This window comes from Mercenaria mercenaria, chromosome 9 (assembly GCF_021730395.1).
Source record: "Mercenaria mercenaria strain notata chromosome 9, MADL_Memer_1, whole genome shotgun sequence".
NCBI classification, from domain to species: domain Eukaryota; kingdom Metazoa; phylum Mollusca; class Bivalvia; order Venerida; family Veneridae; genus Mercenaria; species Mercenaria mercenaria.
This window is the reverse complement of record NC_069369.1, coordinates 31,566,462-31,585,010: the sequence shown is the minus strand read 5'-3', so window position 1 is coordinate 31,585,010 and position 18,549 is coordinate 31,566,462. Positions and strand designations below refer to the sequence as shown.

The window sequence follows — 18,549 nt, the reverse complement described above, 5'->3', positions numbered from 1 at the left end:
GACTTGATGAAAAACAGTTACAGCTGCCAGATGCGTAAAATAAACGAGAGGAAAAGAAATCATAAAGACACTATCATATACATTTGACGTCCCATTCCTTCCATTTTTGTAAAAGTAGGTTATCTCAAAAAAAGGTCCCCAATAATACCAAATCCCCTTTAATGCTTAACTGTTTTTAAATTTGGGAAAAAAAACAAACTGCAAAGGATTTCATCTGTCATAAAAACAAACAAAACGGTTTTTCCTCTCATGAGCCAGACATTCCAAGGGTCCTTGTGTGTGTTAATTGCGGGGAGGAACATTCACCCGGGGCCGCGACTGCAAGAATGGAGGGGCGAAAAAGGGGGTGCTCAATGCAAGTTCACACGGGATTTGGGTTCCCTTTGTAGACGAAAATTGCGAATCTAAATTTTTGCCCCCATCACAAACAAAAACATATTTTTTTCCATCACAAAAACAAACACAAACAAATCAACGTTTTTTTACGGTTAAACCAAAAAAACCATTCGTACCGTCCAAAAAAATACCCAAGGAAAAGCCCAAAAAAACAGAAAAAACCCAAGCAGACATCACAAATTCAAAATGGGCCCCCACTAAAACCCCACTACCACCAGGTACAAAATGTTCCCCGGTATTCAAATACCCGTCGTCAAGACAAAAAAGTTGTTCAAATTTTAATCAATGGGGGAGTCAAAAACCCAGACAAAAAATTTACTTGAAAATGATGGGAAAGGAAAAGGGGTCAAAACCCCTTCAAAACCCCAAAACCGGGTTTCCCCCCCTTATCTGAACCCGGTTGACGGGGGGAGGATGATGAGGTCCCCCATTTTCTGTCCGTCGAGTTTAACTAAAACAAAGGGGGTGAAGATCAAAAGGGGCCCACCCCCTGATCAAGCAGCACTAATTTTCGTTAAATTTGGGGTCTTTTAATTTGTGTTTACCATTTTAAAATTAGAATGTAAAAGGAAAGTAAAATTATCCCGTGGAATTGCCGTGGCTTGGCAAAATTTAATAAATTTCCTTTTCTTATCGAAAATTAAACTTCACTTAGTTCCTTAGGAAAAATTTTAAAGGGAAAAGGACAAAATAGCTTTTAAAAAATTTTCATGATAATTCATTAATACTAAACTGACAGCTTTGGGGGTATATCATTATGTTTAAAAAGCGCCGCACGACAAATTGTTCTAAAATCAAAAATTCATCAGTTTTAAAAAACGTTTAAATTGCACACCAAATTTTATCTGTCGATTAATACACCAAGTTCAAACTAAATCTTGATGATTTAAAAAATTTCCACAACCTTTTTGCTTATGGGGTTTTTAATGGTCACCCTGAAATTTTGGGGCTGTTCCCACAGCAACCCTAGAGGGAAATATTTAAACTTTTTTTGAAAGAAAAGCCCTCTTTTATTAAATGAAAACAAAAACGTATCTTTATCCCGCAACATAATTTTCTTCGCTTGATTTGACTTTGTCAAACCCAAATCCTTTTTTGATTTTGAAGGAAAAACTGGATGACTTGCAAGGGAGTGACATTTTCCATTATTATTTCAAATACTTTAAAAATGCCTTCAAACCCCCCTTCATTTTCAAAATTTTAAAAAAATGATTGGAAGCAATTCCAAACTTTTGGTAAAAAGATTTGACTTTGGGAAATTTTTCAAATTTTTATGATCCTATGGTCGGTTTTCGGTTCTTTTGTCCGATATTGCGACAAGTCCATTCCTAAAACTTCAAGAAATGGTAAACATAAAATAAGCCTTGGTATGATGATGATTGTAAGACCGCTGTTCGAAAACGTAGAGCGGCCATTAAAAATTCAATATACGGCCGACAAAAGACAATCTTCAATCAGTTAAGATTCTGAGAGCAAAAGCTCGCAGAACTATAAAACAAGCAAAGAAAAGATCATGGCATTCATACGTTTCAAAACTTAATTCTAGGTCATCGGTTAAAAAAGTCTGGGAAATGATTCGTAAAATAAGTGGAAAAGGAAAAACTTCAAATGTTACCCATCTTACAAAATCAGACCAGTCTATTGTATCTACTAAGGAGGACATTGCCAATACACTTGATGAAACTTTTTCAAAAAACTCTTCATCAAACAATTATTATAAAAGGTTTCAAAACATTAAATCAGCTAAAGAAAGTAAACCATTAAATTTTGATTCAAATAATGACGAAGATTATAATAAACCTTTTCGCTCACAGAATTGCTTGACTCTTTAGACAAATGCCATGATACTGCAGCTGACCCAGACCAAATTCATTATCAACTTTTAAAACATTTACCACAAGAATCATTAGACCTCCTACTTGAAATTGATAACATTACATGGTAAACTGGCATTTTTCCAGATTCCTGGAGAGAAGCTATAGTTATTCCAATACCAAGACCCGGGAAAGATAGCACGAACCCCAGTAATTATAGACCGATTGCCTTTACTAGTTGTTTATGTAAAACGCTAGAACGTATGATCAATTCTGGACTAGTTAGGTATCTTGAATCTCAAGGACTAATTACTAACTTTCAAAGTGGTTTTCGCAAGCAGCGCAGCACAACTGATCATCTTGTTCGACTGGACAATTTTATTCGTGATGCATTTGTTAGAAAAGAGCATCTAGTGTTTGTCTTTTTCGATTTGGAAAAGGCTTATGACACTACATGGAAGTATGGTATTATGAATGATCTTAACGACTTAGGTTTAAAAGGTTGTCTTCAAACATTTATATCACAATTTTTATCTGATCGCAATTTTAAAGTACGTGTTGGTTCAACCCTGTCTGACTCTTTTTAGCAAGAACAGGGAGTTCTACAAGGTTCTATTTTATCTGTTACATTTTTACATCAAAATTAAATATAGTGAAATGGTTGTTACCAAGGACAGATTGTTCATTATATGTTGATGATTTTTTAATATGCTATCGTTCAAAAAATATGCGTACGATTGAACGCCAATTACAGCAGTGTTTGAATAAAGTTCAAACTTGGGCCATGGAAAATGGTTTTAAATTTTCCCAATCAAAAACTATGTGTGTCCACTTTTGTCAATTACGGAAACATCATTGTTACCCTGATCTTTTTCTAAATGGTACAAAATACACGTTGTTGACGAAGTATAAATTTCTTGGTGTTTTTTTTGATAGAAAGCTTTCTTTTATACCAAACATAAAATACCTGAAACCCAAATGTTTGAATCGTTGAATCTTTTAAAGGTAATTTCAAATACTGATTGGGGAGCAGATCGCAAGGTTTTGTTAAGGCTTTATAGAGCTTTGATTAGATCCAAGCTAGATTACGGTTGTGTACTAATCACAGCATCTTTTTTTTATAAGAATGAAGGTGAAGACAGCGAAGATAGTGCCAGTCAGGTTGCTAGTCCCGAGATTCGAATGGAGGTTCCCTCTCCAATGGCTGGCAGCGATGGTAATGGAGGGGATGAGGAAACATCTTTGTTAATGAATTAGCCTCTATAATTGTCCCTGCCTAGAGTCTTATGTTATTGTTGATTAAGAAATTGAAATCTTCATGAAATTGCCAAGGAAGGTAGTGGGCATATGTTTATTTTGTTTTGAAAGTCTGATCTAAATTTATTTCCTGCAACAACAGAGGGGAAGAATGGTCTAGCTAATGAATTTACAATAAGTAGATCTCGTTGACCTACCTAGAGTTACTATGGCAAACAGGTTTTTATTCACCATATGAAGTTGTGCACTTTTTTTTAATTGGTGACGAGTTAGTCAAAAATATGTATTCAGTGATGAGTTGATGAATATTTTTGTTTTGTACTCTAGTAATTTCTAATTACTCTGTTGAAGGGTTTGACAGCTCAGCACTGTTATTGCCTAACTGTTCCTTATGAATCTTGTTTTTTCTTTTTTTGATTTGATTTTTTTTTTGTTGTTCCAGGCATTTGTTGTTGAAGAAAATCAGGTCATGGGATCCACTACACCCTGTCGACCCAGAGCAAACAGTTTCCTTACCTGCTGTAAGTCTTTTTGTTTTGTACTAAGGTTGTTCAAATCATGACGCAGAGTTAATTAACTGCCAAGGGTCACTTAGTTTTTATATGAGTTAAATAGGAAAAAATGATCAAATATTATCAGATCATATTTTCTAAATATTTAATTATAATTACTTGGTGACCTCAAGTAAAACGAAGCCTCGAAATTTGATGGCATATACAGTTATGCACACCAATTTTAAAACTGACTTGCATTGACCATGAATGTTGACTAATGACCTACTTTCTTGATCAATTTGACATATAAAACATGTTCAAACACTGGGACAAATACTTCGGTGCCAACTTATATTTGACTTCTTTACCTTATTTCCTACATCCATATACCTCAAACTATTGAGATATCCAGAGTCACCATGGTCCGCTTGTTTCTCTTTAGAAATTACTTGCGCTGTTTTATGCCAATTTTAATGGAAATATTCGAATTTTATTTCAGACTCCTGTGTGTGATGAAGTAAGGAAAGTATTCACTGAGAAGAGAATTGACATGTAAGTATTCATCTGTCGATAGTGATTGCACTATATACTATTGATTGTTGTTTAGTTTCTTAACTCTTACCATGCTGGACATGATTGGTTCTACCTTTGCGACCAGTATAGATTTTAAACTGCTTGCACATCCGTGCAGTCTGATCATGATCTGCATTGTTCACTATTTAGTCAGTATCTGTTTTGTACGCACATTTTGACAGTTAATGGCACTGTCCAAATTGAACAATGGACCAGTTCATTATAGAAATTCAGAAGGGTAAGGGTTAAAAGAAACCAATCACATAAATTTATAATTATATAATAAGTAATATTTGACTGCTTCCATATGTATTGGGGAGAATCTTCTAACAAAAAGGAACACCTGAAAGAACACTCGTGGAAACACATAGAGATGAAAGCAATCAATTCACTTATTAAATGGAAATGAGTATCTTTGTACACATACTAATATAATGCCCTTTTTCTTCAGTACGGTGAAATTGTTTCAAAAAGATAAGACTTGGTTGAATAAATATTGAATGAATAATTTAATGACAATTGGTAATAGTTTCTTGTACACTTAAATTAATTTCTGTTTCAGAATTACATGACATTAAAGCGCAAAATGAGATCCAGAACAAAGATATGTAGCAAGGTAGTTTGTTTTTTCTGATATATATAATTGAACTACATTGAACATGCAAGCAAATGCTTTATGTATTATATAAAAATATTGCATTTGGTGTTCATTAGGCAAAAGTTAAATCAGAATCTGAAACAAACAATAACATAGGTGCTAGTGAAATTTCCAGAAAGCAAATGCCCCTTGCCGGCGGGGGGATAGAAAATGCTGGCTGCATCTTCATGCAGAGGGGTACGACTCCCCCGAAAATGGAGCCACCTGTTTGCCGTGGGTGGCGGCCCGAAAGCCGGAGAGGAGAGCCTGGATGTTGAGGTGCCCCATGGCATCCCGGGAGATGATGCTTTACTTGTTTGCATGTGCGCCATCTTCTTCCCGGGATGTGGGCACCAAATACACATCTTTGGCCTCTAATTCGGTGTAGACGTTCTGGCGGTCGTATTGGCCCGATACGATCAATCGGCTAGTCTTTGCCAAGCCCTAGGAAATCTCACATTTCGTTTAGTTTTACATTTTCTATTGTTTGTTTCAAACTGCATCTTCATATGATCATTTTTATATTTTCACAAACATAATTTTGGAACAAATACGTTACACAAAACCTTTCTTTACTCTGCTTACTGTCACATTTTACTGCGTCAACACACTTCATTTACGTTCACACAAATTCTTTAAAACAATATTTTTCTTATATACTTCAATCTATGTTTCCTAGAAGGCGGTGCTTAGGGCCAATCGGTGGGTAGAGTAACAATCCCTTGAATCCCCTGATTGCTTTTTTGCAATACAGCTGGTGTATGAACAAGATTGTAAAAACCTAGCCGAGTATATCACTACAGTATCCCAACATGTATGAGCTGGATATCCGCTCTGTTTTCATGTTCCCTTGTTGGACTCCGCGGGGGTGGGGCTGCGAGTGATAAAATAAATTTCATTTAAATATGGAAAACATAAATAAAAACAAACGGCCGCATCTGAAACGGGACTCTGATAGCACGGAAGGTGAAAATCCTTCCCGGTCCCCAACATCTAACACAGTTTTTCCCAAGATTTCTACTTATTCAATCTGTGATGAAAATTTCAAAATAACCAGCATTTCCCCATTTGTGATAGAAAAGACACTAGAAAGTATAGCTGGAGTACCGAAATCGGTAAAGAATTTTACGCACAGGGATCTACTTGTTGAGGTAGAAAATCAACCATGCTCGAAATCTTTTAGGCTTAACATCATTCTTCAACCGTCCGTGTAAGTGCATTGCGCACCGCACTCTGAATTCTCAAGGGGGGTCTTTCGTTGTCCCGACCTTGCTGGGGTATCGAGAAGGAACTGGGGCAAGGGCTTTCTGACCAGCATGTTACGGCTGCCAGACGCGTCAAAATTTAAAAAGAGATGGAAAGGAAATCGTAACCAACACTTTTATACTTATATTTGGCGTCCCCTTTCCCTTCCTGTTCTATAAAAGTAGGTTTATCTCCACACAAAGGTCCCCCAAAATACATACCAAACCCCCTTCAGTGCTACAACTGTTTCAAATTTGGACAACGAATAAAACTGCAAAAGGCGAATTCTATGTCTAAATGTAAAACAAAACGGTTTCTCTCATGAGCCTGACAGGTGCAGGGTCCATTGTGTTGTGTGAACTGCGGTGAGGAACATTCGGGCCGGGTCTCGGGGACTGCAAGACATGGAGGATTCGAAAAGGAGGTCCTCAATGTCAAGTTCACACAGGGCATTGGTTTTCCCTGAGGCTAGACGAATTGCGAATGCTAAATTTTATGCCACCATCACTAAAAACAAATTATTCTTCCATAACAAAATCTACCTCAACAAATCAAACTCAATGTATTGATGCGTCTACGCAAACTGATTCCGTGCCCGTTCTTAATGCTCAAAACAAAAAGCCAACGTTCCAGCAAAACCTGTTCAGACACCAAGCAGTTCAAAATGCAGCTGCAAAACCCAAGGCTACCACCAGCTGTAAAAAATGTTCCAAACTACGAAAGTTCAAAAATCGTCAAAACAAAATGCTACATCAACACTAATCAACTGGGGTGAGTAAAAACACCCAAACAAAATTGACTTGAAACTGAGGGGTTTTGGGAAAAGGGGATCAAATGATTCCCATAAAAACCCATACGGTTTTCCCTCTTGATATGAACCGGTTGACGGGGGAGGATGATGAGGATCCGCCATTATCTGCTCCGCCCGTTTAACCAGCCCAAAGGAGGGGAAGATCAAAAGGTTCCCAACTCCTGAATCAATACAACACAAATACTTTAATTTTCCAGTCGTTAAACTTTTGTTTCCCATTGTAAATGGAAAAGTAAAATTATCAGTGGAATTGCCGTGGACTTAAAGCAAATTATAATGAAATTCTCCTTCTTTATCAAAATATAATCCTTCACTTATGTGCCTTAGTGAAACATTTTTAAAGGAAACGGGACAAAATAGCTTTCAAAAATTATTCAGTGTACAATTTTCATAAATATTCATGATAGAGCTTTTGGTGGTACATCTATTATTATTAATAATGCATGTCCGCCACGACAACTTGTTCTAAATACAAGTATCCAATCAGTTGCAATTAACGTACTTTACATCGACCAATTACTATTCGTTCGTTTACATACCTCCCAAATTTAAACTAAATCTTAAAGATCTTGATGATCTTAAAAAAACAATTACACAACCATTTTTGCTGTGGGAAATTTTAATGGTCATCATGAATTTTGGGGCTGTTCTGACAGCAACCCTAAAGGTCAAATTATTGAAACTTTTATTGAAAGAAATGCCCTCTGTTTATTGAATGATAAATCCAAAACTTATCTTCATCCTGCAACGGGTAACTTTTCCTCACTTGATTTGACAATTTGCCCACCGAACATTTTTCTTGATTTTGAATGGCAAGTACTGGATGACTTGCATGGTAGTAAACCATTTTCCTTTTATTATTTCAAATACTTCAATCTGCCATCAGACCACCCTTCATACTTAAATTTTTTAAATAAAGCTGACTGGAAGCAATTGAAACGTTATGTAAAATGTTTTGACTTTGGAGAATTTTACTTTTTTTATGATCCTATTGATCGGTTTTCGTTCTTCTGTCCGATATTGCTGAAAAGTCCTTTTCCTAAAACTTCAAGAAATGGTAAACAAAAAAATAAGCCTTGGTATAATGATGATTTTTAAGACCGCTGTTCAAAAAAACGTAGAGCGGCCATTAAAAGTTCAATATACGGCCGAAAAAAAGAAAATCTACAATCAGTTTAAGATTCTGAGAGCAAAAGCTCGTAGAACTATAAACAAGCAAGGAAAAGTCATGGCATTCATACGTTCAAAAATTAATTCTAGGTCATCGGTTAAAAAGTGTGGAAATGATTCGCAAAATAATTGGGAAAGGAAAAACTTCAAATGTTTCTCATTCATACAAAATCAGCTAGTCTATTGCATCTAGCAACGGGACATTGCCAATAACTTGGTGAAACTTTTTCAAAAAACTCTTCATCAAACATTATGATAAAAGGTTTCAAAAATTAAATCGAATAAAGAAAGTAACCTTTAAATTTTGATTCGAATAATGATGAAGATTATAATAACCTTTTTCGCTCACCGAATTATTTGACTCTTTAGACAAATGTCATGATTTCTGCAGCTGGCCAGACCAAATTCATTATCAACTTTTAAAACATTTATCACAAGAATCATTAGACCTCCCACTTGAAATTTATAACATAACATGGAAAACTGGGATTTTTCCAGATTCCTGGAGAGAAGCTATAGTTATTCCAATACCAAAACCGGGAAAGATAGCACTAACCCAGTAATTACAGACCGATTGCCCTTCCAGTGTTTATGTAAAACTCTAGAAAGTATGATCAATTCTAGACTAGTTTGGTATCTTGAATCACAAGGCCTAATTACAAACTTTCAAAGCGGTTTTCGCAAACGCGCAGCACAAATGATCATCTTGTTCGGCTGGAAAATTTTATTCGTGATGCATTTGTTAAAAAGAGCATTTAGTGTCTGTCTTCTTCGATTTAGAAAAAAGCCTATGACACTACATGGAAATATGGTATTATGAATGATCTTAACGACTTAGGTTTAAAGGTCGTCTTCCAGCATTTTTATCGCAATTTTTTCAGATCGCAATTTTTAAAAAAGTGTTGGTTCTACCTTTCTGACTCTTTTGAGCAAGAACAAGGAGTTCCCCAAGGTTCGACTTTATCTGTCACACTTTTTAGCATCAAATCAATAATATTGTGAAATGTTTGTCACCAGGGACAGATTTTTCATTTTTATGTTGATGATTTTCTAATATGTTATCGTTCAAAAAATTGCGTACATTGAACGCCAATTACAGCAGTGTTTTAATAATTCAGACTTGGGCCAGGAAAATGGTTTTAAATTTTCCCAATCGAATACTCAGGGGTGTCCACTTTTGTCAATTACGGAAACAACATTGTGACCCTGAACTTCTTCTAAATGGTACAAAAATACCCGTTGTTGACGAAGCAAAAAATTTTTTGGTGTTTATTTGATAAAAAGCTTTCTTTTATACCACACATAAAAACCTGAAAGCCAAATTTTTTGAAAAACATTGAATCTTTTAAAGGTTTAAATTTTAAATACTGATTGGGGAAACAGATCGCAAGGTTTTGTTAAGACTTTATAGAGCTTGATTAGATCAAAGCTAGATTACGGTTGTGTTGTTTATGTTCAGCCAGGAAATCGTATTTACAAATGTTGGTACTATCCATAATCAGGTCTTCGTATTGCTCTTGACGCATTTAGAAATCGCCGTTGAAGTTTGTATGTTTAAGCAAAAGAACCCTCCCTTTACACAGACGTGAAAAACTGTCATTGCAATATGCTCTGAGGGTAGCTGCCAACAAATCCAATCTGCTCCATAAAATCATATTTAAACCCAAGTACCCACGATTCGTATGACAGAAAACCAAAAAAATTAAACCTTTTGGATTTCGCTCAACAATTTTTATGAAGGAAACTGATTTTGAATTTGATGACATAAAAGAAAAACTTAGTTCTGAATACACCACCATTTGGGCTCTTAATTCGCCAACGTTCTTTTTGATATGAAAACCGTCTTGAAAGTCTGAAAACAAACCCTGAAATATTCAAGTCCCCAAAAATAATGAAATCAAGTCGACTTAAAAAAGATCTTTTTCAATTTATACAGATGGTTCAAAAGACGATTCAAGGTTGGATGTGCCGCCGTTAGCCATCTGCATCAATCAAGATTACGTTTGCCAAAAAACGCTCTTATTTTCAGCAGAAGCAAAAGCTTTTGATTTGGCCCTTAATTTTATTTCAGAATATAATGAAAAAAAGTTTATCATCTTTTCCCACTCACTTTTGTATTACAATCAATCACAACCGTAAAACAGAAATCCCCTCATTAAAACATTTTTTCTCATGGTTCATGAACTATAAGTCCATCATTTTTCTGTTGGATTCCTAGTCATGTTGGTATTTATGGAAATGAAGATGCTGATACTGCAGCAAGAAATCACTTTCATTAAATCAATCTAAATTGAAATTACCATATACTGATTTTTGGTCAAATATCAAAAATATATTTTAAACTAAATGGCAGTTTCCCCATGGAACAATGTTCGTTCAATAAACTTCGTGAGATTAAACCTACTTTAGGTGGATGGCCCCAAGGAAATAGATCTGTTCGCAGGGAGGAGGTCATCCTTTCTCGTTGCCGAATAGGTCATACTCGGTTGACTCATTCATATCTTCTTAACAAAGAAGATCAACCTGAATTTGTACCCGGTCAAACAACCCCTTACTGTTAAACATGTTTTAATCGACTGTGTTTGATTTCGATCCACAGGCAATTTATACTATAATGTTGAATCGTTAAGGAATTGTTTGAGCAAATTCCTGCCGACAAAATATTACAATTTTTGAACAAATCGGCTTATATCATAAAATCTGAACCTTATTTGATTTTTTTTCACAACTGTTACTATTTTATGGGTTTTCAAATGAGTTTTACAATATATATTTTATATATTTTTTTACTTTTATGGTTTTATGTAACTAAGCTTTACATTTAAAGAACCCGTTTGACTTTTTTTCGGCGATATATTGACCTTTTTGTGTCGATTCGCCGTAAAACCCAACTCATTCATTCATTCATTCCAGAAAGCAAAGGAATGCTAATACTTATTTGGTTGTTGTATTGTATGTGACAGTAAATAATTGTAGGATGTAATAGTAATCTCCATTTCATTTGCAACTGAATAAGTGCAAATACATGTATAACATCTTACTTTGTTAGTGGAAATTAAATGAAATTCAGTTACTGTTGCACACTCTCACCACAGATTATTTATAAAAATTCTTTTTCTTTTCAGTCTTCTGTATTCGCTGTTGGAGAGAGAGTGTCTGCTCTTTTTAGATACGCTGGAAGATGCTTGCACAGGAATGGTGCCCCGCAGTCATTTAGAATGTAATTCTAAATGGTAATAAAATTTATCAACTGTGTGTTTGACCAGTTTGCATGTAACCCGTTATTATAAAATTAATTTCAGAAGAATAATTCATTTTTTAATTTCCATTGACTAATTTTTATGCTGTGTTTGATGACTTTAAGTTTTAGAATGACCCAAAATAACAAGTTATTTCTTAGCATTAGTTCTAAATGTTGTTTTTTTTTTCAACTGTGTACTATAAGAAAAGAAATTGCATTTCTTAAAGAAATTATAATGGTTATCAACAAAGGGCTCTTCTATAGAATGCCTGACCAAATCGTTAAACCAGGGAAATTGGACTAATCTCTTGTTTCAAACAACTTTTGTATTATTTTGTTTGTTTTTAGGTTTGAGATACAGTGTAAAGTTTGATGATGGAGTTGTCCGTATAGTGAAAAACAGTGATATAAAGCTTTGCTGAAAGGAACAGTTCAGACATTAAAATTGTTTTATTTGAAGTTGTTACAGGAATAATATTTTCATTTATTTTAGCTAAAGAAATAGATGATTTGTTCCATGTATGTATTGTTTGTGCATAAATATAGTATTCAAGTGAAATTTACTAATTAGCACATAAAATAGATGATTTGTTCCATGTATGTATTGTTTGTACATAAATATAGTATTCAAATGAAATTTACTGATTTCTAGCGATTTCATACACTTAATAATTTATAGTCATTTTTGAAAGATATTAACACATTGCAAGTTTTTATCAATTAAGAACCTGATGTGTTTTCATGTACATTGGAAGATCTAGATATTTTTACTTTAGAAATGTCATGAAATACAAGCATCATGGATGATAGATATATTCTTTTCCATTTACTGTTAAATGTGGAACTTCTTTTATTCTATTTACACAAAAGTTTTGTTTGTTAAAAGATTGTTCATTCAATTTAGTAAAATGCATGCTGAACTTAATGTGTAAGATTGTTTTTGTAGATTTCTTAAGAGTGCAAATATTTTGACATGCGGAGAAGTCAAATTTGTCTTTCCTTTAATTTTGTCACTACAAATAATAAAGAGAATATTTTAGACACCTAATTATAGACTATTTTTCGGATTAATCTTAAGAATTTACAATGAATTGCATACAATATAGGTTTTTCGGATACTAGTCTTTGCTTTGGACTTCCAAATATTAGATAAAATCATCACAGTATGTAAATTGTAGTGTACAGTTAAGAGTCATATTTAATATTTTTTACCATATATATTTGAGATGAATTTAGTCTCTTATAAGTAAGTTATTGTACTATTTAATTGACCTGTCAAAACATGTTCCCGGCTTTCATGTTAATCTTATATAGGCTTGAGCAGAATATAATGAAAGCCGGGTCCATGTTTTGACAGGTCAAAAAAATTGGACAGTACTTGCTTCAGAAGAACATACAAAATGCATTTCTCAATTTATAAACTTTTTATAGTTTATCATGTTGATTTAAAACTATGAAGATGTTTAACTTTCCTGGTATCCAGGGTCCCAGCGGGTCCCAAGTTTTACATAAGACATATAACTTGAATAAAACTTAAAAAAAGCTTCTTGTCTGAAAGTGCTAGACCTAGGCCTTGGTATGTATCTAAGAATTGCCTTTTAGAAGTTAAGTATTCAACTGAAAAACTAAAAATGATTGAGGAAGGGGACGTTCAAAAAATTGACGCGAATAAAAAGAGATGATTGTATTCTCCAGGTGGCGCACTTCTCATATTTTCGAATTACGCTTTAAAGTTAATATCTTCCATGTTGGCATGTTACTATGTAGCCGGATGTCCATTCGTGATCAACCCTGTTGTAGTCTAGTATATTCATATGTATTGCCATTTACCAAAGTATTGAAGGCAACTTTCGATGCTTGGCTATTTCGAGGAAATTTAAGTAATTTAATTTGCTTCCAAGCTTACGTCTTAAATATCGTGTAATTTTAATTGGTATTAAATTTTCTTAATACAGGAGAGGTAGTTCCCTGTCTATGTGTTTACGTGCGTTTATGCATTGACACTTTAACAACATCATGTTTAAATTCAAGCTATCATGCATGCGCAGTTTGGAGACCATGAAGGAAGTAAAGGTAAATAAAACAATATATATTTTTATAAGTATTGCATTCCTGAGACTGAGGATGATATGAAAAATTGGGGTAGTAGGGTAGAGTTTAAGGGTGCACTTGTACCTAGCATTTATAGCGACGCGATAGTGTCCACCTTAATTGGCTGCAACACGTCTCGGATTTCTGTCGTTTATGGTCTCATTTGTCGTGACAATGACCCGCTTTTTTGGACTTTTTGGCATATATTTTACGGAAACTGCGTAGAGGTAAATCTTCTTCACCATTGATTTTCCGAAATTATCTTTAACGGTATGCCTGGTGACATGCTGGGGGTCTAATGCGATACTGCCCCAAAAGGGCGGAATGAACGCTTATAAAACTTAAACACTGACTGATTGTCCGCCTTAGATGTGAGAAGTCCTGGCAAGCATGAATATTTCAGCCTGTTGCAAATATACACCTCGAGATATATGTATATTTTACTGAGGCTTCAGGAGAGGTCTGTATTCATATTTGATTCATATTAATTTATTATACCGAAGACTTATAAAAATTAAAAATATTTATAGGAAAATCAATATTATCAGTTTAAAGATTTATTGAATAGAAAATAAACACCAAATACAATAAAGACAGTAGGAGTCTTTACTATATAGCACACCAAAATACGGCGAATTTTCGTTAGCAATTTACAGGTCACATAAAATAAATTCCATATATTTTAGCTTGTTGCGTCAGTGCAGAAACCGACATCGTAACATTCGATAACAAACAAAAAAAAAGCGTAACTTTCTAGTTTCTAAACGAAACGTTTGTGTGAAACTCATTTTCTTAGTTTATTGTTTTCTATCCTATAATCATACTTTCGATCACAAGTTGATAAAAAGTTGCTCTCGATTTTCTTTTATTTTGCAGGGAGAGAAAACCATTAGAAAGAAAATAAAACGACAGGGTTCATACATGCATGAATGCAAGAACAAAATTTAAATTTATAATATATGTATATAAGCGCCTCGTCATATTTGTTCGTTGCAGTCTTTTATCAATATAACATGCACGGAAATCTAAAATAGCACTGTTGCGCATGTGATATGAACTTTTAGATCATAAGCCTATCACATGCGTTATTTTCTGTTCTGCGCATGTGCTATGATCCTTAATTTTATAGCACATAAGCAACAGCGCTTTTTTGTTTGTCTGCCTACGTGATTTTTTTTTTCATATCTCCTATTAAGAGATTGATACTTTTGCATCCGATTCGATTAAAAGACCGAAATGATCAATTTTGGCGAGGTGCTTACGTACATTGTTTACTATAGTACTGAATTACTTTTTCTTGTGTTCCTGCATGTGTGAACCCTTTAGAGATTTTTTCTTTTAAAATAATGATTTGCCGTCCGTGCCAAAGTTTCGAAAACAACTACCAAATATTGAATCGAATTTGACATTTAGCCTACACAATGTTGAAGTGCGCGCATAAATATAGGGTTGAACGGTATGTAAAAGGTCTTGACTAAACCTGTCATATTGCTTGAAAAACGTCTCGGTCGGTATTCATATATCTCGCGGTAAACATTTTCCATATCACCCTCTCATGAATGCAATATCTGTAAAATATAACCGTGATATGTGGTTATCACGTTAAATACACGGAGCACCTTAAACGACATAATAGTGATGGTACCTTTCTAAAGAATTCCCTTTCCGGGCTGGCTTTATTTTTATAAAAAAGGGTATTTTTGATACCAGGTCGAGATACAAAAACACCATTGTTTAGAAGGGGTGGTAACTACTCAGAGGGAGTATAATTAATTGCCACATCTTTTGTATTTTTCCCGAAAATCGGATTACATCACTTGTGGGAAAGAAAAGGCTCTTTTATCTGCACCATTAGAATTTTTTTTTAAAACAAAAAAAAAAAATAACAATGCCAAGACTGCACGCATTTACTGGGTTGCACCAGGCGCGTTGCCTTAACAGAATTTCCGATACAGTTGCACAAAAAGGGAAATACTGAACAAGACTTAGTGCTAAAAATTATAACAGTGACTTAAAAGCTTTTTCATAATACATCAGTCATAATTGAGCTTTAAAAATGCAATCAACATGAATTAAACTGCAACAAAGTTTTTTATTAAAAAATCTGGGCAAACTGGGTTTCTTTCTCTGTGTAACAAGAACAAATGAAAAACAAGCTATGCCTTAACCTTCCCGCAAATTTCTATAATGAACTTGTCCATCTTTCAATTTGACGTATCTTAACTGTTAAAAGGGGCGCTTACAAAAAAGATACTAAAGGGAACAGTGAAAACCATACAACTGCACTTGCCACAAATAGGCTAAAGGTTGAAATAAAGAAAGGCATTATAAATTTTAATCATGACGGGATTCCCAACGTTCAAAATTCAGGGACAAAACTTCATTGTTTTTTTTCAAAATTTACAAATACTGCGTGTATTTTTAGATAAATTTTGCTGAGTTGTTTTCTCACATTGAAAGCAAAATGGGTAAACAAACCTTAATTATAGTTCAAGTGGAAACAACATCGATAATAGCGGTAAAAAACCATACCGAATCCGTGGATTTAATATAAACTAGAACATCAATTCAAAATAAAACTTAAGCAGCTGTGGTATTTCGCAAGTTGTAAAATAAATTTTAAACACATAAATGTCGTTTTTCAACATTTCAACTATATGTAAAAATTTTTACGTATTACACCTGATTTTGATGTAAAACGCCCAAAAGGGCGACCCTTTTGGTTTTACATCCATCCCTTTTTTTGTTTTTTTACTGCGTTAGATTTTCACCGGGGGGGATTATTTTTATTTACACTGTCCCATGTTTTTGGAACATGGTGGGGTAAATGGGGTTTAGGTGCACCAAAAACCGGGTTTAAAGCCCCCCAAAGGGGGTGTTTTGCCACGACCGTTCCAAGGCGGGCCCCACTGTGCCTTTGTTTTTCCGGGGGGGCCCCTTGCCGCGGGGGGTAGAAAACGGGTGTATCTCCATGCAGGGGTACGGCTCCCCCCAAAATGGGCCCCCTGTTTGCCTGGGTGGGGGCCCGTAACCGGAGAGGGGTCCGGTTTGAGGGCCCCAGGCCTCCCGGGGGGAGATGCTACTTTTTTGCATGGGCCTCTTTTCCCGGGGTTGGTGCCAAAACACATCTTTGGCCTCAAAATTCCGGTGTAGACGTTTCTGGTCGGTCTTAATGGCCCGATACGATCAATCGCCTAGTTCATGTCCAGTAGGCCCTAGAAATCTCACCTTTACGTTTACATTTTCTATTGCATATTCAAACTGGCATCTTATGTGATAATTTTTATATTTTCACAAACACATCGTTGGAACAAAATACCGTTTACACAAAACCTGTCCTTACACTGCTGTATTGTCACATTTTACTGCCTCATAAACATCATATTATGGCGTTCCACACAAATGTATTTAACAATAAATTTTCATATTGTACATCAATCTATGTTTTCCTAGAATGCGGTGGCTTAAGGGCCAATCGGTTGGGTAGAGTAACATCCCTTGAATCCATGTTTGCTTTTCTGCATTCAACTGGTGTTATGAACAAGATTGAAAAATATCTGGCCGAGTATATACTACAGTCCTTTCCCTAACATGTATGAGCTGGATACCGCTCTGGATTTCAAGTTCCCATGTTGGACTCCGCGGCGGGTGGGCTGCCGAGTGACGATTTTAAACATTTAATATGGAAAACAAAATAAAAAACGACCGCATACCGAACAGATTCTGACGGCACGGAAGGTGAGAATCCTCACCGACCATACACTTCCAACATGGCACTTACCGCGATTTCTTTTGATCCAGTCAACAGACTAAACATTCAAAATGTTCAAGCCCTTTCGCCATTTATAATTGAAAAAACCTCGAAGGTATTGGCTGGTTGATGCCGAAATCCGTCAAAAAACTGCGAACCTGGTGATCTGCCTTGTGAAGTTGAGAAAAGCCACACATTCACAAAAAAAAAAAATTTAACTTTCCATTAACTCATTTTACAACCGCCAGTAAGTGCATGCACACCGTACTGTTGAACACCTCAAGGGGGTCAATTCGTTTGTCCGTCCTAGCCAGGGGTTTCGGAGACGGAGATTGTGGCAGGCCTTTCAGATCAACATGTCACAGCTGTTAGACGAATAAAAATCAAGCGAATAGGATAAGAAATTCACACAAAAACTATTATTCTTACCTTTGGCACTCCGTTTCTTCTCTTCCATACCGTCGTAAAGTTGGATACCTCATCACAAAAGTTACAGACATATTATTCCTAATCCTCTTCAATGCAATTCTTGCTTTAAGTTTGGGCACAATGAGAAAAACTGCAAAGGCGATTACACTTGCCCAACATGCGGACAGATGGACATTCTCCCTGACCACACACTTGTAGATCTCCATTGCGTTGTGTGAACTGCAACGAGCCACATTCAGCTAGTCTCGTTATTGCAGAACAGGAAAATCGAAAGGAGTTCTTCATGTCAAATTCACCACATGTCATTGGATTTCCAGAAGCAAGACATATATGCCAATGCAAATTTAACATGCGCCAAACCAATCGCACAATACTTTATTATTCACAATAACTAAAATCTGTCTCTAGCAAAATCAACACAGTGCATTGATGCCTGTACTCAAAACAGATTCATGACTGCTCAACAAAAACCAACTCAAACAACTGTACCAAAAGAAAACTAAAATACCACAAAACCTTTCAGAGGCATCTCACTTCAAAGGGCAGCTGCTAAGCCCACACTGCCACCACTATACAACAAAATGTTCCTAAGTATCAGGTACGCCGTCGTCACGACCAAAACGTTTCAATCAAACACTAT

General features: G+C 35.4%; 1 protein-coding gene across 1 annotated transcript in view; it reads right to left on the bottom strand.

Annotated features, from left to right (window-relative positions):
* The window catches only part of LOC123544795 (uncharacterized), a 38,292-nt gene that overhangs the window by 5,523 nt on the left and 14,220 nt on the right, over nt 1–18,549 (bottom strand).